Below are 27,283 nucleotides of genomic sequence, written 5' to 3'. Positions count from 1 at the left end.
TAAGTTACATTTAATTATGTATGTAAGAAATTAAACTAGCTGATATTATGGAGATGTGTATTCCAATATTACCTCATTTATATTACAGCTGCAGGTGTCCATTCTGTGAACCACAGAGCCTATGGTGATAGGCTGGTGCGGTTGCGCCACCAGGCAGGTCAGTAATCCACTACCAGTAACTGTAAAGAAATATAAAAGTATGACAGTCAGCAAAAGAGTGCAGTGTAGTCACTAAGGAATAAAATGTGCAAGTAACAGTGTGAAAGTGTCTGCAAGTATTGCTTGATTACAAAAGTGTGTTTCAGCCTGTAAGCCAAACAGAAAAATGAAAATGTCTGACATAAATTCTGAAATAAAAATGCCCCACCTGTAAGAAAATAGTACACAACCTGCAGCAGGCTGAAAAGTATAGCTGCAGAAGATGATGAAATCACATGTTAATATATCCCTGTTGAAATACTGAAACATGACAGAAGTGAGACTGCTGGAAAGGATTGTAATAACTACAGGTAAAACATGTCAATAAAGCCTAGAAGTAAGTACCATCCTGAATAGTAAAATGAAAACAAGTCAGAGAGTGTGAGAAAGTGTCATGAATCCAGCAATATAGTAGTAATAACCCCTGAATAAAGTATACTGCAGTCAAGACAGAATTAAATGCATGTGAGAATCAAAACCAAACAGCAAAATCTGTTCAAAGTGTTGCTGCATCTGGAATGTGTATCCCAAAATCTGGATATGTTGCTCTCAGTCTGCAATATGCAGATAGTATGATTGTCTGATATACCAAACATCCACACTTGTCTACAGCTATATAAAGCAAATGTAGCAGGATGATGTAGCTGAACAAAGCTAGATATGAATGTGTATGAAGAACAATAAAATGTATATTGATGTTGCAGTAACAGTCCTATCACCAAGTTGAAATAGTTATCATATAGGAAACTGTAGTTAGAACAGTAGTGTGTATATATCTGTAGCTATTAGAAATGTACAGCATATGTATTGGTATTTGAAGGTGTTAATATTATTTTCTTCACCCCACCCTATAACCACATATAACCCATTCCACGTGAAAATGGTATGTGCAATCACAATTAACACCCCTGGCCATTTGTCCTGTTGGGTCATATATATTTGCATGTCCGTTGATGCAACTGCCCTGTTCATACATCCAAACCTGATGGCCTGTTGCCATCAATTAACTCTGCATGTTGTTGGACTGTGTATTGCTGTTCAAATTATGCATGTGTTATGCACGCTGTTCAATGGTGTGAATATCTGGGTGTTTGGTTAATGGGAATACTAATGCATGCTGTTACAACTAATTGTGAATGGTATTATATGTCACTAACCCAAACTGTCATGACATAATGCAAAACATAGGATGACAGGGAAGGCGGGTTCCAGCGGACCCACCTCTCTCACCTCAGCTGGCGAGTGCACCTGGCACTAATGCCGAGTCTGGACCCTCCTCCGGTGGCCCTGTGCCACCTGTGGGTTGAAGCGCTGCAGGGGATGGGGCTCGCCCCCCCGCTGCAAGTGTGGCCGGAGGAGAACCACCACTCACCCTCCGTAGCGTCCGGACTGTGGTGCGTAGGGAGATTCAGGACTCTGTTCTTGAGCCCCTATGCCAGCTTGAGGCACGGGTGGCACAACTTACGGGCATGCCTGTTGCCCGGCCTACACAGCCCCCAGCACAGACCCGTCCTGGGCAGTGAAGGAACAGTGGCAACTGCCTATGGGTGGGGATATCAGTTCCACTGTTGCCATCTGTGGGCTCATGGGCTCTGGATATCCAAACCTCTATCCCCGTCAATTGTGTAACCCCCACATGTGTCATACACGCCCTGTATGCGTCTTGTTTGTCTTGTCTGTTTACCTACCCAACCTACCTCCCCAGCTGTACCGACTTCCTTCACTTGACATACCACTCTCACCTGAAAAAAAAAAAAAGGGCACTCTGTACCCACAAAAAAATTACGCCCCATACATAGCTGCCCATTCCGCACACATGTCTGCTGGACATGGAATCTATCAATTACAATTGGCTGTACAACAAGTATTATTGTTGTCCTGACACCTCTCTCAGGGGTGGAAGGTTTCAAATGTCACACCAAATTACATACATATGCACAGCTGTTGCTGATGAAGAAATGGGCAGCTATGGGCCTTACCTACATCCCTCCTGCAAATCCCAAGCTTGTTTCCCTACTGTCTTACCCTCTTTGTGACCCCTTTTTCACCACTTTCTTGTCTCCCCATTTTCATTTCTTTCAAAGAAAATAGCGCAGGTGTGCGCCAGAGTAAGCACTGGTAAGCGGTTGTAAGCGGGTGTGCGTGTGTGTGCGCAGAGCTAAATGCCAGTGCGCATGTGTGAGCTCCGCGCAGACCAGCGCTAACCCGGTTACAACTGCTTAAAAGTGCCTTAATCACTTTGATTGACAGGTCCTGTACTCAGTTCAAAAGCAAAATAAAATCCCACTGTCAGTCCCGAACCCAGGAAACACTAGTCTGCATGACCTACCACTAAGCCATGACTCTTATACAAGAACATTGTGCTAAAATAAATATAACATGTAATAGTAGGGATGAATGTAAAGGGAATATAGGATGTGTAGTACCCAAAGCATGCCATGTAGAATTACTGTCAAAACTACTGGATTCCCATAATAGTAGTGTGTGAACAGAAACAGCCATGCTAGTTGTTAGCTTGTAGGTAATAATGTCAGTTAAAGTGCATATATAAATGTATGTATATGTACATATATATATATATATATATATATATATATATATATATATATATATATCTATATATAGTTGTAGGAATCATTGTGCATACACACTTACTACAGGGAACAGGAGAGAGGAATGGAGAAATGTGAATCTACAACACAGCCTGAATCATGACAGAGATACTAACCTTTACACTCACAGAACAGTGCCCACAGCATACCAGCATGGTCCCCGCCCTTACAATCTGAAAGCGCAACACCTATCCCACATACCCTTTTATAGCACTGACCTGAAATCACAGTGAGAACTACAATCAGTACACAACTGGCTGTATGCAATTAGCAAATGCTGCCTTACAATTGGTGCAGAGGCCATCAAATGGACCTATGCAGATACCTACAAAAGCATCCAGTACTAACACTCCACACATGCAATACATTCATTGCACTGTCTGGAAGCAGACAGAGGGAGAGAGAAAACTGAGAGAGAGAGAGAGATAGAGAACCAAAAAAAAAATAAAAAACCTACACACTGTGACTCTGTGACTCTAAGCTGTCAGCAGTGACAGTAGCAGCAGCAATCAGAAGCAGTGGTAACGCAACCAGCTGCGACAAACACAGGTAATGCAAAGTAGCAGGTTAATAGTGTGCATACTGTGAACCCTCTAAATGTGTCATAGGTCTGTATCTATAGGTATGTCCATGTGATATGTTGTGTGTACGTAGTTGCACCAAAAGGGGATGACCATACATTACATGTCAATCAGTCTTAGGCCATGATCCTGGCAGCAGTTGTCTGTGCGTTGCCCCAGCAATGGCTGTAGTGACTGCTTTGAAAGGTCAGCCAGGTTCAAAAGGCAGGATCAGCCCATCACAAAGGCACACTGGCTGGGAACAAGTGTCTGCAGGTACCCGATATCACTGCATATGCATCCCATACTGCATAATTCCATAGCTTAGCAGACCAGGCCGGTTATGCATATGATGTGTTAGTTCCCAGGGTCAGTCGAGGTGCCTCCTTAGTGGTGTGGGACCACTGTCGCTGTATGCCACTGTCCAGGTACATATCCCGTAGTACGGCCAAGATAAATTATCAGTGTTATATGTGGTTGTATGTCCTCTTGGAGTACAGGTAGCACACATCCAGGGATACCATGAGGTCACAGTGATGCTGTGTGTTCTGCTCTGCTGAGGGCAGCCCTCACCTGGACATGTGAGATGATAGGGAGGTTACATACAGCTGTGATAAATATTTCAAATGGTGGGGGAGAAGGACGAGGGATACGTGCACCGAACCTGTCTGCAAGACTGTTGCCAATATCCGTGTGTTTGGTGAATGTTAAGTAGGTGTGTATTAACACAGAGCATATCTGAGGCATGTGGTCCATATGTGTAACATAACTGAAGAAGGCCTTGTGGTCATCCATAGTGTTTGTGGCCATTTCCCTCCCAGAGTAGGCCGTGGCCATTGTTATGATGGACCGTAGAGTAGTACCAGTGCTGACCACAGATGCCTTCCCTTAATGTGAATGTGCTCTATCCTGCAGTAGCCTCCTGCTATTGTTATACAATCTGCCTCTGTCTGGGGTCCACCGGACAGGAGGCCTAACCTTTGTGCATAGGGTCTGGGTTAGAAATGTGTGTGCAAGTTCCATGCAATCTGTGGCATGTCCGTGGTAAGCATTTGCAAAGGGGTCAGCAGTGTGGGTTGTGGCTTTCACTGGCCCAGTGTGCTGCATGGATACCATCTCAGTCCCAGCAAGTGAATAACTGTCTAATCACATACATATCAAAGTAGTCTACTGTGCTGGTGGTGGTGGTGGGATATGTATATCCAGGCCGGGTAACTTTTGTCCACATCACAGTAGTGGATGGCGTCCCACATACAGTACCTAGGGATGAACCCCCAGAGTGAGGTTGTGCATTGGACCTGTCAGTGTGTGCTGACCGATGGGGCATGCTACTATGTTGTGTGGAATGTGGCAGGTATTGTTGCACAGGTGTTGGCTGAGCACTGATATCTGGCCATGTACCTGTGTATCCGCCATGACACACACACATGCAACATATGGGAGTAGTAGTATATCACTACACATGAGTATCATGTATAGTATGTGTGCCATATATTGCTGACATAGTCTGCTGATATCCTGTTTGTGTTCTCTTCCAGGGAGATGGCGCGTCAAGGTGCCATAGCTCGCTCACACCTTCTTTCAACCCTTCTGTATGCATCCCCTCTACTGTTGAATATGAACAAGACTGTCCTTAACAAACACTCAATTTGCTACAACCACATTGCCAGGTTTGCCACTGGGCTGCCTTTTAGGACACATCATTGCATCAATCTAAATCAGCTTGGTTGGCTTGAACTACCCAGCCTAATACAGTATAACCAACTGATTATGGCCTATAAAATCCTCTATAATCCGGACAATGCTCCTGCACTTCAAATATTATCACCCCCTATAACAATCCTAGACCGCTTCAATCCTCTAACAAACTACTAACTCAGACTAGCAAATTTAATAACACAACCGGTGATTCTCTCTTTGCAAACTCTGTAAGTAGATCCTGGAACTCACTTCCAGCTGATATTACCTTACTTTCCACCTTAGGTCAATTTAACACTAGACTCAAACAACATTTGTCACTTAACTGGCTATGTCAATGTATCAAGCCTGGCTAACTCGAATGTGTAAAATCTGTTAACCAGTTTACTGTGTAATTTAATTTAATCCTGTCTTGTGCTCAGGACTAACATTAACCTGTGGAACATGTTTAACTTGCTTACTTATGTAATCTCTGTAAATAATCTGTTTGTAATATGTAATGCTGGTATTATGTAATGCTGTATCTGCTTACCCTTGTAGCTTTTCTCCCCAGGCCTTCCCTGGAAATGGACATGCATCCAGTCGGACTATCCCAGTCAACAAATGTAGGATAAATAAATAAATAAATAAAATATATTACAGTGACTACAATACAAGTCAGACATTGACACGCACTGACAGCATGCTGAACACACTGGGGCATACGTGGGGACTCAGAATAGCATCCTGCCTGAGCATCACACACCTCCACAGCTGGCACACAGGCATATGTTCCGTCGGAACAGAGCACATGCCACACACGGCACACACATCCCCTGTGCCACACACTCACAGCCTGTAGGGCTACACAACATATCTGCTACAGACGTGTCAGGTACCTGTCTTGGGTGCTGCACTGGGGTCCCGCTCAGCAGGCTGTATCTGGTGAAGGTCACAGTGATATGCCTCAGGGGCACTATGGTCCACCACAGAACACATGCATACAGGTCAGTCAGAGGCATGGACACATATGACTCACTCATTGACCATGCCTGTATGGCTGACCTGAGACATACCTCCCTGGACTACATGATAGAGAACATAGAATGGATCTCTCAGCATGTGGCACAGGCCAGTATGAGCCTGATCTTGGTTGCCAACATACCCTCACCAGGTATGCTACCACTATATGTGGGAAGGTTGTTGTATGTCTACATTATGCTCAGTCTCCAATGTCATTCATAGGGTATCCGCTGGCTGTCAATGTGTGCTTACATGCTAGAAAAGCCACAATGATGTGCAAGGGTCATCTTGCACGTGACACCCATGACCCGATGTATAATGGCAAAGCTCCTTGGCATACACATACTGCCTTATGCTGCAGAACACGGTTTACATAGCCACCTCTGTGGGTATCACACAGGGTAGTACACTAACAGTGCTGCTACACAACAACAGCAGTGTACACCGGAAGATGCATGCACCAGACACTGTCCTCAGCATGGTGAACTGCAATGTCTGTGCAGTACCAGATTCCTGAATCATGGCTCACAGGTGTTACCCATCACTGACAGGTTATGCCCCATACCATGCCTGTTGTCCCCTACACATGTAACACACATGGACAGGGGGGTGGTATCCCAAGGTACGACAGATACACACACCTCCAAATTGTTGGCACAGCACAAAGCATCAGGGCCTAATCATGTGCAGCTAACAGTGTGTCGGACTGCCATCTGGTTCATAGCCTGGCAAACAACCCTCCCATACACAGGAAGACCACCTATCCTCCATAACAACACTGGCAATATGACAGTCTCAAGAACTGTCTTTATATGGCTGGACTGCATCCAGCCAAACATTGTGTGTGAGCATTACTGTAGCTACAACACACTAGTTGAAGGGTTCACAGCATGTGGTCACTGAATTGCAGTGGAATGATATGTTACCACTACCACAACAGGTGGGAACATGCAGCACCTGTACATCGACTACATGTTCACTATATGGCCCAGACCAGATGTGTATCCCCTGATGTAGGTATTTTACCATATACACCCACACTGTATAGACACATACCGCATGCGGACCCTGCACAGTAAGGCGCAGTCATATTGGTATACATTGCAAATACCATTTATCCACTTGAGGCATGTGTCAGACATGGTAACTACTGCAGGTCACAGGTATTTATGTGTATGTGTCACACACATACATCATGTGTGCAATGCCATTGCTGGTTTAGGCAATGGCATGCATTGTTATGTACAAAGACCCACACAAGGTCATACTGTGTGACACAACCACACGTGGCAGTTGTGGGTTACCAAAACATACCTATCTGTACTCTGACAATGGTAATATACACAGTAGCAGAGTGCACTATTGGCATTACTAGCCAACTAGCCCTGTTTGGCTGTGCTGATAGTGTGGTGACATCCCCTGTGTTTACTGGGGGAATATGCAGCATCTGGTGTATTGTAGTATTTGCCAAAAGGATCTGTTCTCTCACACTTGCATTTAGACACACCCTACTACCCCACACACGCACATTTGCCATTTGCAGGATTTATTCCCCTACCTAACTAAGTCACGACACGTGAGAGAGACGCATTAGCAAAGCGCACTATTCGGATTACTAGATAGTTCCTCTTCTCTGGCTGTACTTATAGGGTGCTGACAACATCAGTATTTTGAAAGGGTAATGTGCATCAGGTAGTGTGATCTCCTGATTGCCAAAACTAACATGTTTTTCATACAGAAAACCACACACACAAACTCCCCACATCCAAACTTGCCACTTGCAGGTTTCAAACCCCTACCTAAATATGTTATGGCACTTGAGAGTGACACTGTAGCAGGTTGCGCTATTCTGAGTAGTGGCAAATGTCGCTTCACAAGCTGTATGTATAGGGTGCTGTCATCATCACTGTTTGGAAAGGGTAATGTGCATCATGTAGTGTGATCCCCTGATTTCAAAAAAGCACACGTTTTTCATACAGAATTGCAAACACACACTTGCCATTTGTAGGATTCAAACCACTGCCTAATTATGTTATGACACTCGAAACAGACACATTAGCGGAGCGTGCTATTCGCATTATTGGAAGGCTTCCCTTCTCCTGCTGTACTTATAGGGTGCTGACATCATCAGTGTTTAGAAAGGGGAATGTGCATCCTGTAGTGTGTTCTCCCAGTTGCCAAAAGGCACATTTCCCCTCACACAAAATTGCACACACACTAACCCCCCTCTTCCAAACATACACACTTGCAGGATTCAAACCACTACCTAACTATGTTATGACACTTGAGACGGACACATTAGCAGAGCGCGTTATTTGCATTACTGGGAGGCTTCCCTTCTCCTGCTGTACTTATAGGGTGCTGACATCATCAGTGTTTAGAAAGGGGAATGTGCATCCTGTAATGTGTTCTCCCAGTTGCCAAAAGGGACATTTCCCTCACACAAAATTGCACACACACTAAACCCCTCATCCAAAAACACACACACACTTGCCGGATTCAAACCACTACCTAACTATGTTATGATACTCAAGACAGACGCATTAGCGGAGCGCACTATTCACATTACTGGGAGGCTTCTCTTCTCCTGCTGTACTTATAGGGTGCTGACATCATCAGTGTTTAGAAAGGGGAATGTGCATCCTGTAGTGTGTTCTCCCAGTTGCCAAAAGGCACATTTCCCTCACACAAAATTGCACACACACTAACCCCCCTCATCCAAACACACACACTTGTTATTTTCAGGATTCAAACCACTATCTAACTATGTTATGACACTCAAGACGGACGCATTAGCGGAGCACGCTATTCACATTACTGGGATGCGTCTAGTCTCCTGCTGTACTTATAGGGTGCTGACATCATCAGTGTTTAGAAAGGGGAATGTGCATCCTGTAGTGTGTTCTCCCAGTTGCCAAAAGGCACATTTCCCTCACACAAAATTGCACACACACTAACCCCTCTCATCCAAACACACACACTTGCAGGATTCAAACCACTACTTAACTATGTTATGACACTCGAGACGGACGCATTAGCAGAGTGCACTATTCGCATTACTGAGAGGCTTGTCTTCTCCTGCTGTACTTATATGGTGCTGACATCATCGGTGTTTAGAAAGGGGAATGTGCATCCTGTAGTGTGTTCTCCAGTTGCCAAAAGGCACATTTCCCTCACCAAAATTGCACACACACTAACCCCTCTCATCCAAACACCCACACTTGCCATTTGCAGGATTCAAACCACTACCTAACTATGTTATGACACTCTAGACGGACGCATTAGCGGAGCGTGCTACTCACATTACTAGAAGGCTTTTCTTCTCCTGCTGTACTTATAGGGTGCTGACATCATCAGTGTTTAGAAAGGGGAATGTGCATCCTGTAGTGTATTCTCCTAGTTGGCAAAAGGGATACTTCTTTCAAACAGTCTTGAACACACACTAACCCCCTCCACACACACTGAGCATGTACAGGATTCAAACCCCTACCTAACTATGTTATGACACTCAAGACGGACGCATTAGTAGAGCATGCTATTCACATTAGTGGGAGGTGCTCCTTCTCCTGCTGTACTTATAGGGTGCTGACATCATCAGTGTTTAGAAAGGGGAATGTGCATCCTGTAGTGTGTTTTCCCAGTTGCCAAAAGGGACATTTCCCTCTCATAGCCTTTCACACACACAAACCACACTCCCCCACACACACACACTGAGCATTTGCAGGATTCGAACCCCTACCTAGCTATATTATGACACTTGAGGGAGACGCATTAGCTGAGCACACTATCCAAACTACTGGGCATTTGCTCTGCACCTGTAGTATTTATAGGGTGCTGACATCTTTATTTCTACAGAGGTATGTACATGTAGTACTACCTGTCAAGTGGGGGATAGCATATATATGCACTTGCAGCCACCTACGTCAGGGTCAGATATGCACATCAGCACTGGCAGGTTATGTTCTATACCATGCTTTGGGACCACAGGACCTGTAACACACAAAACAATCAGTCCAGAACACCACACCCACATCCAGGACACACACTTAGTTTCCCTGGGAACAGTGCCAGGATATACAGGTGTTCACATACACCATTCCAGTTGTTAACATCAGGTACAGACATATTGTGTGTGAGAACTACTCAGGCCTCTGCCACTTTACCCTACAGCCACTACAATTTGTGGGTCCATGTGCTATGACAGAACCACACACCACAGCCACATGGGGGAATACATATTGCACCTGTCCATCTGTAACATGGGTACTCACTGTTCCACACCAGAGGTAGACCACCATTGTTGATATCTGACCATACCCACCTTTCCCTGGACATCCATATCCCATCTCCACCCCAGGCAAGGTTGTCACTGCACACAAACTGTATTTAGCACAAGCAGACTCTACACTTGTGTAGACTGGGGTGGACGACTTCAGAGGACCCATGCTGGGGGACTATACTGGCCACTCAGCATAATCCTTGACAATTGCATTCTATGAGCATGTGTATGGTTTGCATTGGTCATGCTATCCCACATATACCCATGACTGCTCCACAACAAGACACCTGTCAGCTGTACACCAGCCATATATGCACCGTACAACAGACAGAGTGACCTAATACATTGCAGAGCTGTAGCCCACAGAGGGAGGGCATCTGTGGACAGTTCCAGCACGGCACTTCATTCACACATACTCATTACAACACAGTGTTGACAGTGGAATCGTCCAGAGAATGCAGATAGGGCTCCCCTCAGTCTGTTATTGACAGACACCTACTGTCAGAGATCCTCAGCAACCCTCTCACAGCACACACCGACAACATGGCTGTGGCTTAGTACATTCAATCCCTGGGACCTCCACGGTGCCCCTGCTTGACAGAGGCACAGCTCACTAGCCTCACATGTTGCCTTCTGTGACCTACTTTACAGTGGCACAGTAGCCTACTGTCCTGGGGATGCAGATGCCAAGCACACTCTGGCTGAGCTGTCATTCCCTAGGGTAACAAGCCTAGTATTGACCTCTACACCCATATGTTCAATTGTTGGATGCACAATATTTGTTGTGCTGTTCTACTGTTTGCAGGTCTTTATTGCCATAGCATTCCCTGTTCCTATGACCAGCTTGTGTATCTGTGGAAGATGTTTGCATATGATGGCAATCCACTATATCACTTATGTCTCTGTAGTCATTTACTGTGTGCACTGGGCTGATTGCTGTGTTGTGGTTGGTTCCTGGACTGACACGTACAAATACCAGATATGTGTGGCCAACTGCTAAACGGAGATATGGCCTAAGTGTGTGAGCATGCCCAGTTCAGCCTTTCCATGGCATGTTGTCTGACATATGCCTCATTTATCAAAGTGTGCGAGCATGCCCAGTGTGAGCTTTCCATATGTTGCACTCTGAAGTCCACCACATATTTGGGTGTGTGTGAACTTTAACAATATCTCACATTTATGGTTGTGTGTTGGGTGTCATGTTGTGTACTAACTGGCCAACTGCTTCATGTCTGCCACAACAGGGATTATACTGTGCCTGCAGGGATTGCATGGGATACTTTGCAGACAGTTCTCAACATACTTTCATAATGACCTAGCACTGTAGTACCGTATAGTGTACTGGTTCAGTACTTTCACTGTGGTGGACAGTATCCTGGGCTTTAGTCCTATGACTGCTTGACATCTTCATAGTGAGCACAACAGACTGTGTAGGGGCCAGTTGTGCACATATGACCATGTTGCAATATGTTCAGATATGGACTACCTACACCAGGCTCGTCCAACATTGCTAGTGTATTCCACAACATGGGTGGACATTGGCAAACACTAGCAATGTTCCCTAGGACATTTCTGATGCTAGTTACAGGGTGTGTTTGTCCTTTGATACACATTGTAACTGGAGTTTGCCATGACATATGTCATGGTTAGTATACTGTGCCTCCGTCTACCTCTGACATAACAGTGATACACAGGGTTAACCTACCATCTCCCACCCACTCAGCAGGATTCCTCTTGAGGGGTGTCGATATGTGACTCTCTGGCTGACCTGTACCAGGAGTTTACTAAAGAGTGGGGGTGCCTTCTGTGTTATGGATCATTCTGTACAGCTTGTCCTATGTATGTCAGTGCTGGGGTTCAGGTCTCTCATGTGCATAGCTCACTGCCATTCAGATTGTACAAGGTGCAACATGTTCATTCATTCCAGGTTGGACATGGCTTCATACATCAGGCACAGCTTTCCTGTAGCTGGGAAGTATGGCGGTGTGTGGGGCTGCAGTTTGTTTACTCAGGCAACACATGGCATCTGTTCATGCTCTTTGCTACTCCTGGCGGGGTACTGTTGTGGACTTTACAGTTGATGGAGGTGTCTGCTGCGGTATATCCCACAGGGGCTATTGTAGTCACTTGTGACGCTGATGGAGGATGACTGCAGAGCCACAGTGAGTTCCCCTTATCTACATCTGCCAATCCAGTGCAGGATATCTATCACCTTTTGTACCCAGGTCTCACATTACATGTTAGGTACCTCATGGGTTAACACCTGTGTGGTAATTTGTGGGCACTTACTGTATATCCATGGTGGTTGTCTATACACAGTTCTGCAATTAGCTTGCTGACATGGCTATGGCTACAGTTGTCTGTTTGTAGGTGGCCCTTTTGTGGGTTGCTTGTGTCAGCTGGGGGTCAGATATGGTGGGCTGTTTGTACTCCTTTGCATACATGTTCAGTCACAGTCCTTCCATGTTGGCCTATACCTATGGGACATATATACAGAAGGGGGGGGGGCCAAGACCAGGCCTTGTGGGATGCCACTCATATCCGCTTTGTAGTCTGACATGGATGCGGCATGTCTGACCATGTCAGTTCTGTCCTTGGTCTGGTTTGCAACCCCTCTACTGACATAGGGGTGTATATTTAAGCTGGTGAACATATCCATACTGAACTCATACGGTATTGTCTAGAAGCATGTGCACGGTCCAGCTACACTGTGTGGACCACATTGCCCTCATCAATGACCTTAATGACTGCTTCAAATGGGTCAGATATGTTTAGGGGCAGGTTCTGCAGTTACAACAGCCACACTGTGTAGGGTCCAGTATCAGTAGGTCCACAATAGCTTTCTGTCTGCGGTACATACTGATCCTTTCCATAGCTGTGCAGAACAAGCTTGTCAGGATCCTGGGGTGGTAGTTTGGAGTATCCATTCAGGCAACACCTTTGTTGTGATGGACCACTGTTGTTGTACACTGCTCTTTGGGTACATATCCTGTGGTAAGGCTGACATTGGGCAGTAGTGTGATTTGGCATTCCATTATTCTTGGAGTCCATGTTGGCCTCAGCACAGGACACCATCACATACCTTTGCTGCTGTGTGTTCTGCTTTGCAGATGATGGCTGTTACCTCAGCATCTGCAATGTCAGGGGACCATCAGTCTGCTGGGATAGGTATTTTGCACTCTGGGGGGGGCGGGGTTTGCACTGCACCTGACAGGTTGTATGTTAGCAATATGTGTGTGTGTTTGGTATGTTGTTTGTAATATCTGTGTGATTCGGAGCATATCTGTGGATGACCAACATGGTTCCTACCATCAGTTGGGTAACCCTTGTGATTATCCTTAGTGTCCTGTACGTTTTGTATCTTCATAGGTTCATGGGTTCATACTAGGCTATACACCCTAGGCCATTAGTAAGCCTAGCCAGAGTGTGTGTGTCTTTCGCCACCCCTTGCTATGTTCAATTTTGGCCGTTTATGAAGTTCTGCACTGTGCCTCTGTCTGGTCATGACACAGTGAGGACCCCCAGTATACATGTACGGTCATCCATCCACTTGGCAATATTCCTGTTGAGGGGTGTCAGTGAGGGGCTCTGCCTACCATGGATTGGGATCCTGTTTCTGGGTGTGGGGAGCCTCTGGGTTATGTATCTGTCCCTTCAGCACATCTTATTTCATTATGTGTTGAGGCTGACATCTGTGACTCTCACAGCTCCAATGGCTTTAATTTCCTGTGGTGGAGAATGTCCATTACTCCTGTGTTGGACATGGCCTTGGACAACAGACATACAATACCTCTGTGTAGGCAGTCTGTGACTGCAGTCAGCTGGGGTGTCTACAGCCAGGCAGCATATGACATATATTTCACACCCTTTATCCTGTTGGTGGGGTAACTATGAGGTCTTCCGAACCGCTGCAGGTGTCACATACGGTACATCCCATATGAGTCATTGTACTAGATTATGGGTCTGATAAGGGAACAGTACAGCAGCACAGTGATCTCTGTTGATGTTGATGTGAATCCTTTCATGATACGGTGTCCAATATCGACAATCTTCATAGCCACATTGGCATTGTGGGTGTCACATGACAGATTAATGTCAACCTGTGTCCCTAGGTCCCTGATTACTCCTTGCATACATAATGATTTGACACCTATGTGGTAATTTGTGTGTAACGTGTCTGGTATTTGGTGGGACATTCATACTGTCCAGTGTCTTCAGGATGTCTGGGTGGAGTTCTTGTGTGTGAGAGTGTGGTCTGTCGCATGCTACAGACTGTACAGCAGTTTTGACTACAGTTATGTGCACATGGGTGGTCTCCGCTGCTTTGTGCATTGTCAGTTACCTGGCAATATGGGTGTCTGTGCTGCATATGGATACTCCCCCTCATTTGATGTTTTGGTGCAGGTGTTGGGGCCATAACACATGATATGTGGTATAACCTAGTAGTGCTGGTGTGCTATCACTAGGCTTGCAGCAGGTTTCTGTCACTGCACAGACATCGATGTTCTCCATAATGGGAAGTGCCTCAGGGGCATGCATATTGCAGTTTACACATCTGGCATTGGTCAGCATTACCCTTATGTTTCCTACCACTTATGTTTTCTAGGGTGGTGGGTAGTCTTTTTGGCCTTGCCTACATACGGCTCTATGGAGGCGGCAAAGGCCTTATCCAGTATCCAGATGCACACGGGTAACAGGTGCAAGCCATCCCTGGAACAGCAGCATGCCTTGTCATGCTTGACATCTCAAGCAGACAGACATTAGACCCTCTTGGACTGACAGCTGTAACTGTGCCAGCTGTTAAACATGAGCATTCTGTGTTTGTACTGTGGCATCATTCTTGGTGAGGGTTGGATGCTGCACACAGCCAGTGTCATACCGCCCTGGGGTATATACTCAGAGGGACCATCCATGTCTCTTTTCATGTTGACCAGGGAGGTACATCTCAGGTAATTCACACCAGCATGGACATTGAGTGCATCATATTTCTGCTTGCTTTGGGGTGACCTGCGTACTTGTGTTATGTGGCATTTTGTGGCAGCCTACAGGCAGCTTACTCTACCCTTTCCCTTGTTCTGTCTAGTGAGTGGGACAGCAGTGTGTCTGCCTATACAGACACCTATTACGACTGTATCAGGCATGTTGTTTCTACTTCTGGCCTGTGACTGTTTGGCACACCAGCTTTGCATACTATTCGTTGCATGTGCTATGTTTGAAGGTTGTGGTTGCTTGTGATCTGCTTTGGAGGCTTCTGTTGGTGTGGTGTGTTTGTAATTAAGGCCTCCGGGAATATTTGTCTGTGTTTATGTGTTTGGTTTACAGTTGTGGTAGGTCTATGTGGGACTGGGTTTGTGGTGTATGTGGTTACCTTCTCCTCCTGACTAGTTTTGACAGTACTGAGTTGGTGGAGCTCAATCTCTGGTTTGGATACATGGATGCATCTATCACATATATTTGTATTTATTGGGGGGTGTTGTGGTTATCTGTGTACTTGAGACTGGTGTCACATTGCCTCTGGATTCACAGATTCTACTTGTTGTGGCTGGACTTATTGGATTGTATGTGTGGACATATGTTATTGCCATACTACTGGTCAGTGATTACTTCACTTTTTATGTTTGCTCTATCATGTGGTAGCTTCCTCATTCTCTTGCATGGTTTGGTAATGGATGGAGTCCAGCATGCCAGATGCGTGCGTGTATGGCATTGTGTGTTGTTGTTACTTGTGACTGCATACTCTAAGCATTCCTGGCTGTGTTCATGGAATGCCTGTATAACATGTTCTGTGGTGTGTCCCATATTCTGCACTTGCACAGGGCCTTTTGTGGATTCAACATCGGTTTTGAGGGCTGCAACCTATGCTTTACATATGTTTTTCACTGTGGTATTCTGGCCAGGGACTAGGGTCAGGATGTGTATATCCAGTGTGATTACTCTATGGTCTGGTCTTACCAGTGAGGGGTACACTTCTCATCTTGCCATCCAGTACACATGTTGCTGATTATCACATCCAGTATGCTTACCCTCTTGTGGGAGTGGTACATTGTTCCTGGGCATTTTGGTTTATGGATTCTGGGTAATTTTCTCCTACTGTGTTGGTGCTAGTATAATGCTCCCGGTGTATGTCTGGGTATTTTCAGTCAAGCAATATAATGTGGTTTGGGGGGCTTGATATATTCATGTGTTCCGACATAGGCCAGGTGCAGTTCCTGGTATTAGGACAGTAGTCTGCAGCAGGCTATATACTGGGAGGTGGTTTTAGCCATTGGTATTTGACCATGGCTAATCCATGCTGCTTCTTGTTGTGGTACCAACATGGGGGTGTGGTTATCCTTGCCATTTCTTGCTAGTCACCCTCTTTTTGTAGCTTGTTCCATGTTTTCCGGCTATACAGCACAGAGGTGTGACCTGGTAGTGTTAGGGTGCTGATGTGAGCCTTGACCCAGTTCTCTATTACAGGACTGGTATCTACATTCTCCATACTGTGTGCATTTACACTGCATGCATCTTGCTGTTTAGACATCTGTCATTGGGTAGCATTACATCTAGGTTCCTATCCCTTGTAGAACCTATGAAGGTGGGTTTGTGTTTTGAGACTTACCTATTCAGGGCATGCTGTGGGTACTGACAGCCTTTGCCAGTATCCATGGGGCATGGCATGATAGGTGCACGCCACCCCTAGCAGGTGGTGCATCATGTCATGCTCCGCATGTCTTCCCAGCCTGAAACACATTGGCTCCCCTTTGACTAACTGCATTACTTCAGCCAGTTATTGCACTTGATCATCCCATCGTCATTTTGTGGCTTCATGCTTGGTGAGGGTGGATGTTAGTCAGGGTGCTCATGTGTGCATATAGTACATGGTGTTACATTACTTAACACATGGCATTCATGCCTCAGGTGGTGCTGCAGGGCTGCCTCTGTTGGATGCACATATTACACTTCCCTGTACATGTTTGTGAGCAGGTCATGTCATTTTAGGCATCCATGTTATTATGTGAGTGAGATAGAGGGGGTATCATTCCCAGGGTTCCTACTGAGCCAGTGTATGTGCTATGCGTTGCCTCTTTGCCAAGGCCAGGGCATACTGGGCATGCCTCCTTCTGCCTACTGGGGCAGGCTCAGGTTGTTCCTCCTCCGAGTCACGCTCTGCCTGTGATGGCCTTGGCAATGGTGGGGGGCTGTTTGGCCCGGCCTTATGCTGGTCCTGCTGCAGCTGTTTTCGCAAGATCATATTATGTAGCATAGCACATGACAATTTGGGTGCATGTAGTTGGTGTGTTCTGCAAGGCTCCACCAGATGTGTCCAGACACCGGAACCGTGACTTGAGCAGCCCAAACACACGCTCTATTACATTACGTGTTTGTGCGTGTGCCTCATTATGGCGTTCCTGTTCAGGTGTGTGTGCGTTTCTGATGGATGTCATCAGCCATGGCTCCAGTGCATAACCTGCATCCCCCACTAGGTGTCCGTGTGGGATGTCCCCACTGGCAAATGTCTGGTACAGCTGCGTCAAATGCCAGATGTGGGAATCGTGGTAACTCCCAGGGCAGCCAGCACACACATTCATTATTATGCCCTGGGCATCACACACAACCTGGCAGTTGATGGAGGGGAAGCCCTTGCGGTTAATGTAGGCCCTACCCCGCTCACCGGCTTGTGCTTTGATGCGTATGTGCGTGCAGTCTATTGCGCCCACTACCTCAGGGTATTCCGCTATTTGCTGGAAGAGACGCATATCGCTGGCCAATACCTCACGGGCATTGGGGAAATATACATGATCACCGACATGTGCTGACATGGCATCCAGGAACTGGTGCAGTACCCTGGAGGCTGATGCCTGTGATATCCCCATCATATCGCCAGTTGGTCTCTGGAAGGTAGCTGTTGCTAGTATTCTTAGGCCAACACATACCTTGGTTTCCACTGGGATGGGTTCCCCTCTGTTGGTTCTGTGTGTGAGGTGTGGCCTGCACAGATCAACAATTTGCTGCAGGAGGTCTCTGTCCACTCTATAGCGCTCTACTATCTCCAGCTCATGTAACCCGTGGTAGGTGACCCTGGGCCTGTACACTCTTCTCCGTCTCCTCACTGTGGGTTGTCTGGCACCATCTGCATTGTCACCACACTCAGCAAGTCGCCTATGTCTCATTATGACAGCTATGGCAGCCCCTAACATTTCTGCTGTGAGTGAAGCTTTTTCAGTTTTCACTTCTATTAGCTTACTCCTGTCTTGCAGTGTCTCTTAAGAGAAACATCCTGCACTACTGTTTGCAGAGTTTTAAGTGCTGGGCTGGACTACTATTCTGCCTGTGTAATTGCCTGCTTCTAATTGTTTTCACCTGCTAGCTTCAGCAGTTATCCCTGCTAGCTTCCTATTAATTCTATTGCTTACTTTTTCCTCTCTGTTTCCTCAGGGGGGAGCAACGTGCATACCATCAGAAACACGCTCACAGTGGCTTACACACGCGCACACGTGCTTACACGGTTCAGAATCTACTTATTCGGGTTAAAACGCGTGTACACCCGCGCAAACACTGTTACACTGCTGCCAACAGCCTCCAACATACTCAGCCTGCCCTACACGCGCGCACATCCGCGCAAACAGTATTAAACATCTCCCAACGTGCTCCCACATGCTCAGTCTGCCTTACACCCGTGCACGCTGCCCTACTCACGCTTCATGGTGCGCACACGTGCGCATGCATGCCCAGCAAGAAACTTTGGTGTAAGTAACAGTGTACACCTTCCATTTCTTGGCTTTTCATGACTTATCTAGTGGCACACCTCTTTCCATGATCTGTGTCTGTCATCTGTCATGTTACACTGGCCTCCAATGAACTGCATTTCTTTCTACCATTCCCCCCTGTGATGTCACCTATCTCCTACTCTATTCCTCCCCCTTATGTATCTCTTACACTACTCAGACTGTGCTCATTTGCTATGTGACTGTGAAATTCAGTATCCTAACCCTCATTTACATGAGATTGCCTACTAATGCTTGGTTGCATGTCTTAGACTCAGCTTCCCCCCTTAGCAACCACTACACGGTGGCCATGTTGTTTTTGGTCTGCTGGTCCCTGCACTGTCATTCCATGTATTGCATGAAACCCACATTTGTGGATTTATAACCTTCTTTTTTATGGTTTTATGCAGCACAGCCCGTTTTCGCGGGGCTGCGCTGGGTTTAAACATCAACGATCGCCGAAAAATATATATATATTTTTAATATTTTGGCATCAGGTTATATTGCCGATGGCCACATATTTGGCCATTGGCATGCTGCCTGAGTCATATGCACCCTTTTTTGGAGCTGACATGGCTCCATTGTGGAATTTGCAGAAACGTACTCAGTTGTCAACTGAGTACATTTCTGCAGCTAAAACGTCTCTTACACGGACTGGTTTCTGCTTCGTGGATCACTAATATACCTCATTTGCATACCTTTCGGCTGCAAGTGAGGTATTTAGCATGTCCACGCCCAGTCCGTGTAAGAGACGTTTTAGCTGGTCTCTTACACGGAGTTTAGGGCTGTTCCTGGATCGCGAGGCTTGCATGGAGTGTTGCACGTCTCTTACACTCCGTGCAAGCCTTCGTGAATCCTGCTCAATGTAAATATATCATATCACTTTTCTTTTTATATGGCTTAATTCTTTTTACTGGCAATTGCTCTATTACCACTCTCAACAAAAAAAATCTTGGCATTCTACTTTTTGAGTACACCATTTGCTTCTTATTTTTATAGCTTTATTTTTTTCATCTGTTAGATTTTCCCATGGTTTTACATAGTGATGTTTTATCATTACATTCTTATACCATACTTGTCTATCTTTTTTCTGTAACATCAATTTTTATTTTCCACAAAAATATTTTTTCTTGGTTACATTTTATTTCTTCCTTTATACATTCTTTTTTTTCTTTTACTCAATTTTACCATACTCCCAAATGTATCATACTTATATGTATCCATTTTTTCTACTAATCTCTCATCTTTTTAATTTATCCTCTTTAACACTTTGTACAACTTTAATGAAGCATCGTATACCACTTGGTTAATTTGCCCTAAACCTCCTTCCTCTTTATTTACATACAAACCTTATCTTTTTGCAGACTTTAATCTCAACCCCCATATAAATGAAAAAAACATATCTGCAATAATTCCTTTTTCAAATACTGTTGGCAACATATATACTTGCTAAGTATGATATTTTCCCATGAGTACTGGATTTATCAAATAGGCCTTTTTTCTGAATGATAATGTATATGTTCTCTAGAAAAGACTGATAAAATAAAAAAAGAAGAAAGAGCAAAATGGCACACAGGCAACATGACTCTTTATTTTTAGCACTTTTGTCTGCTGTTAGCTTGACTTCCTCAGAAAACCAACTTTCTGTTTTCTGAGGAAGTCAAGCTAACAGCAGATGAAAGCGCTAAAATAAAGAGTCGTGTTGCCTGGGTGCCGTTTTGCTCTTTTTTCTTTTTTTATATTCTCTAGAAAATACATGATTGTTCTACTTCTTCTGTTTTTCCCCATTGAATTATTTTTATATCTTTATTCCTAAATGTTATATCTAACACAGAAATTTCATTCATTGTAAAATATATACCCCTATCTTTGCTACATCACCTAAATCTTTACTTCTATTCTATATTTAAAGCCATCCCTATCACCTCTAAACACTCATTTGTGCAAATTATTACTTCTTTTACCCTTTTTTGAAAATATTATTAGAATGTCATCTGCATATGTTAGAACTGGAATTCTTAACCCTTCAGGAGTTATATATCCCATCTCCTTCATGTTTTTAATTTATTTCACATGTTAACACATTCATAACTAATGTAAAGAGCATACAACTCATTGGACATCCCTGTCTTACACCGCTTTTCATATGTACCTCTTGGCTTAACCAGCCATTTACAACTAGTTTTACTTTATTATTACTATACACTGACATAAATAATTTCCTAACTTTCTCATTCTGCATTCTTTCATTATTACCCATGATTTCATGTCCAATTGTATCAAATGCATTATTAAGATATCCTGTCATGATTTTGGCTTTTTCTTTTCTAGTCATTATACCATCCACAATTTTGACAACCCTTCCACTTTATAATATATATATATATATATATATATATATATATATATATATATATATATATATATATATATATATATTCCATTATAGTTACATTTTAGTTTAAAATCTCATTTCTATTAGCTTGATAATGATCATATAATCATTATAATTCAACACTATCAGTGTACAGTTTTTTTAATTGCGTTCTAACTCCCTTATTCCATATGAATTTAAGTATTCCGATACATAATTATTTATAGATAAAACCTTCATTTAACCATTCATTCAAAATCTTTAAAAACTTGTTTGTTTTTTTGCCAGTCCCTTAAAATTTTAATACATTTCTTATGCTATTCCATCTGGTTTTGGTCCTGGAGCCAAATCTATATTTACTTATCCTAATACTTTATCTAGCTCATTTAAAGAAATCTCTTTTTACAAGTCTTTATTCTCTTTTACCTATTAACTGTTTTTTACTTTCCATGTTTTAAAAAATGTGTTGCACATAGTGAACTACACTATTCATAATATTTTCCTGAATTCTTTCTATTTTTCCTTTTACATGTTTTATTTCTCTCATTACAGTACAGTATTCTTAAGTAACTTGATACTTATTTCCTTGTAAAAATAACTTTGCTTATATAACAATTCTTGTATTTTTTCTTGATTTATTTATTATAATTCTTTTCTTTGTCAAAGTACTTTCTACCATTATGTTCTAAATCTTCCAATGTATTGTTATATGTTCTTTTATATTTTTTCTTTCTCTAATTTTTTCACATCATATTGCCACTGTAAAACATTTTTTATATTTTTCCTTGAATATCATTTGTCATTCAGAGCAGTTTTTATAAAATGTTCTCATAGTTATATGATTTTTCCATAACTATATTACTAATCTCTTTCCTTCTTCATTCACAGCTTTCTCATTTATCATTTTTATTCCTTTGCCTATTTTTATACATTCCTTGTTTTCCTTTATCCCTAGCCATATTGCAAGATGAACAGAAATTCCTGTTTTCAACTACCTCCCCTTCTCCTATAAGTAAACCTTCTAGTATTATAAAGTAATATATTTCAGTTCTATACATATCCCTTTTGTAATTCCAGGTTTTTTTATTCCATTATTTTGACTTACCACATCTTATAGCTTTTAACATTTTTCTTATATAATTTCCTTTCTTTTTATACTTGCCTGTTAAATCACAATTAAAGTGTCTTGTTGTTATAATATTCATATTTATCACTACATAGTCTAAAATCTGATGAAATAAGCTGTCCCCTTCTTTACAATATGTATAAGTGTATAATATTATAATTCTATATACTTGTTCTTTCCATTTACATCTAAAATGGTTAATCTTCCCATTTTTGCTGAAGTTACATCTAGTATCTTTCCCATATTTCTACAGAATATGGCTATTGCAGAACATATCTCATTTCCCAAATTCCATATTATTTTTCCTCCTCATAGTTTCTCTGTTTGTAATCTTTCTTCAATTGTTAAAATTTTGTGTCTTTCCCTCCACATTTATCATGCTTGGTATATGTATATTTTTCTCTTTCTATCTGTAACCCAATATTACAAACCAGCCACCAATCCATAAACCCCTTTTTGTTATAAACTTTTGCAATGTTCGGCACTTATTTACATTAAGTTTTCAGATGCCCTTTTTTTTTTTTTTTTTTTGTTTCCCTGTCAAATGCTTTTATCACATAAAGATTCCATGGGTTACAGTCCTTTTTTCATATTTTCCAAGAAAATTTCCATTGAAAAAACAGTTTCAAAAATAATGCCAGAAAATGTCTTTTTGTTACTAAAAATAAATATTCTACCTCATGTGCTTTTACAACTAATCGAACTATTAAATTGTCCCACTATTCATACCAGTCCATTTCTTTATCTTCTTTACTTTGAATCCTTACCACATACTTCCATTTTTCATTTTTTTCTGCCTTCTTTTCTGCTACTCCACTTTTGCCTTCTTTTACTTTTTCTGCATATATCTTTTTTCCATGTCATCACTGTTCTTCAGCATTCTCTCTGCATCCTCCTTTTGTATTTTCTCATTAATGTCTCCCCAGGAAACATCTCCTTTATTTTCTGGCTCACTCTGTGCCACCATCATCCTGAAACCCTCCAGACTGAAGGGTTGTACTTATAAATCCATGATTCGCTGATTCATCTCCATCAAACAGATTTCTTTGAAACATCTCTTCAGAATCCTACACTAAATCCTGGTCTCAATATTTGCTTTCCCCTCCATTTCTATCACCACTCCATCATATCCCCCTCTTTCCATCCTCCCCATTTCTCCAAGTCACCTCTGCACCTGGAATGGAAACAAGAAGTGATCCTGCAAAATGGGTCCAACTTGAAACAATGACAAATAGGGTTTTTAATTGATATATACATTACATATTATTTGCATATTTACATTATTTACATCTGTTTACAATTCTCCATACATTATAAACTTCAATTTAAGCATTCCCCCACTCTTTTATCCACAATCAAAACATTATTTTCTCCAGAATCTTTCTCAGTGTCCATTTTCCATTGTATTTAATTTCATTTAGTCTCTTGCTCCATATAGTTCATGAAACATAAAATGTTAAGTTGTTCAATCTTGCCTTCATTCTTGCTGGATGGGTTCATTGCCAATCCTTGGCTCCGACTTGGCCACTTTCTATAGCTTGAGAGCTCCTTACAGGCTCAAGGCTACCCCTTATCCCAGAATGCCCGGCACCAGATACCCAGATCTTGTTTGCTGCTTTAGCTGCGAGGTTGCATCAATACTGGCTCAGGCTTAATATAACTTTTTTCTCTATTTAAAGTCAAATAATTTACTTGAAAAATTGAAACTTTTTTTTCTCTGTTATAGTAGTTTGTAAGTTTTCTTAGTTGTAAACCCCTTATCTCATCCTTTGTTGTGTTTTTGTGCTGTGTTGGCCATCGCCCTTAGTTGCTAGGCCTTCTGTTGTTCCCTGAACTCGTTTAAGTTAGGGAGTCCCCCCCCCAATAAGGACAGCCATTTAATTTAGAGGCTCTCTTTTTAAGGTCTTTATTAATATAAATTTTAGTTTATTATTGTAGTGTGTCTTTTTGTAGTATTTCAAAATGTCTAAGGAAGTTAAAACCTCAGGGATTAAGAAGTGTGACTCATGCTGTCAGAAGATGTCTCTGACAGAGGGCACACTAGTTGTGTATACTGCTTTGGGGCTCTGCACCTGCAGGACTCTTGATCTGTTTGTCATGCCTTTAATCCAAGGGTCCTGCAGGAGTAGAAAAACAAGCTAATCCTCCATGAATTGTTAAAACAAGATTCTCCAGCTAAAGCATCTCAGACAGTGAAATCTTTGAAGTCAGTTAAGTCATCGGCTCCATGTTTGGAACCAACCTGTGAGCTTGACAAACCAAGTGTGTCGGTGCCCTCTAGCACTGACAAGACTACTTCTCCATCAGCTCCAACTGTTACCTTGGAGCCATCTAGGAGACACAAACAAACTAGGTCTCCTTCATTGGAGCCGATTCGCTCGGTGCCACAATCACCCTTACTTCAGAGCAAAGCCAGTCATCACTCATCTTCCCACTCCTCTCAATCCTCGAGGTTATCGGATCAGGACATGGAGAGAGTGGTCAGTAGGTTTCTGAAGTCACAGGCCCTTGCAAAAATGCTTTCGAGCCCGCCTCAACAGGCTTCAGCTCCATCCGCTTCAATTTCGATTCCTCCTCCGACTATGCTTAGTTTGGAGCCAGAGTCCATGGATGCTCTGATAGTGGCTCCTTCAGCTCCGATCTCTTCGGCTCTGATGTTGGATCTGATTACCTTGGTTCTTCCTTCCATCGAGGTATTTGGGTGCCAAAGCTCTCTTGTCAGCTCTGAGGGGGAAGTGGCATCAGACCCATGTCCGACCCCGCTCTCTTTCTCATTGCATTGGTTCAGTTGAGTGCGGCTCCCACATCGGCCTTGGAGTGTTGCCCTTGGTGCAGAGTGGGATTCCTGTCTCTTCAGAGCTGGAGCCATAGTTGTGTTGAGACAGTGGTGCTTTCGAGGTCATGTGAAGAGTGCTGTCCCCACAGATGGCCCCACTATTGGTCCCATCGGCTCCATCCCCCCTTGGTGCCTGTGCCAATCTCTGCTCCAACTCCAGCCCCAAAGCGTAGGGAATCTATGCCCCAGGACACCCCATTGGGTGAACCCTCTTCTTTCCAAAGCTCCCCAGAGCATTCTAAGCAGGCTTTCTGGAAGAAAAAGAGGAAGAGAAAGCACCAAGTCTCCCCTGAGTCTGTCACCTCAAATACAAACCTGGATGAATCGGAGGGGTCCCCAAGGTCCCCCTCTGAAGGTGTTTCCTTTTTGGGCATCCTTGAGATTCTTAGGTAGAGATGTAGCTGGACTTCCCTAGCCCCCTCTGAGGAAGAGTCTGTATACATGGACGCATTTGGTTCCCGACCTTCCACCTCCTGGGTGTCTTCGCCTTTTGATCCACTTATGTCTGTAGTGTCTCAAAAAGCTTGGTCAGCTCCAGATTCCATGGAACCTGCCCCGAGGAGACCCAATAAATGTATCATAGCTCCCCAAGACAAACAATTCTTGACTAAAGGAGTCCCAGTTGATGCCATGGTGGTAGCAGCAGCCACAAAGAGAGAGTTAGCTGAAACCTCCTCATCTGTCCATCCACCAAATAAAGACTCTCGTACGATGGCAGATATGGGAAATGAATGTTTTCATGAGCGACCTTCTCCCTTTGGTTCCTGAACTATCTTTCCCATTTTACTAGGCTTCAGAAGGATCTCCTAAAAGAGCTTGGAGATACCCTACAAGATCCCACAGCTGAAGGAGCTTCAGCCAAGATAGCTACCCAGCTGGCGACTCTAAATTCAGTAGTCAACTCCTCCATGAGGCTTATTTCATACGCAGCCAATGGAGTGAGCAGAGCTGCAGGAACAGGAGTGGTTCTTAGGAGACATTCTTGGCTGTGGCTGTGTCAGGTTGTGGAACCTTTCAGAGCATCCTTCACCAATACTCCCTTTGATGGCACCTCTCTCTTTGGGCCTCAGGTGAAAGACACGCTTATCAGGTGCTAGCAGGAAGGCAAGACAATCTCTGATGTGGGAGTCCATTTTTCCACTCCTACCAGACCATACCCAAACGGTCAGAAGGGTGGAAAGATGTGGTTTTGAAAATCCCAGGGACCCTTGCCTGACACACATGGTGATTTTTCCCCCAGGGGCAGAGGGGGAAACAATAACAATGGCAAATGCTGCCCTCGTGGCAGAGGGGGGTTGCAAAATCAGGGTGACAGAGATACATTCTCTTCCAAACCCTATCAACATCCCTGAAGGGATGCCCGACTGCTCAACTCTGGAGGCATTTGGGGAAGGCTTTCATTGTACCCAATAACCTGGCAAAATATTACAAGAGACAAATGAGTACTATCCATTATATCCGGAGGTTACAATATTCCCTTCCATCAACCCCTTCTTGTGTCAAAAAAATCCATCCCAGATGTTCCACCCAATCTAAGGGATCAGGCAGTCACAGAAATTTCAAGACTGCTAGAAAAAAGAGCCATCCAGGAAGTCCCCGCAGACCAAGTAAGATCTTGAACTTACTCAAGATTCTTTTTATTGCCCAAAAAGACAGGGGACTGGAGACCAATTCTGGATCTCAGCAGATTAAACAAATCTGTACAAAAAGAAAAGTTCCGGATGGTAACACTGCAGTCCATTCTCCCCTTTCTGGGTCAGGACAATTGGATCTGCTCCATAGATCTTCAGGACGCATACTATCATATAAAAATGGACAGACGGTCCAGCAGATTTTTATCCTTCCATCTAG

Source organism: Protopterus annectens, chromosome 1.part0, assembly GCF_019279795.1.
Source record: "Protopterus annectens isolate FY-2018-M chromosome 1.part0, PAN1.0, whole genome shotgun sequence".
In the NCBI taxonomy this organism is placed as follows: Eukaryota; Metazoa; Chordata; order Ceratodontiformes; family Protopteridae; genus Protopterus; species Protopterus annectens.
Note: the sequence above shows the minus strand (reverse complement) of the source record.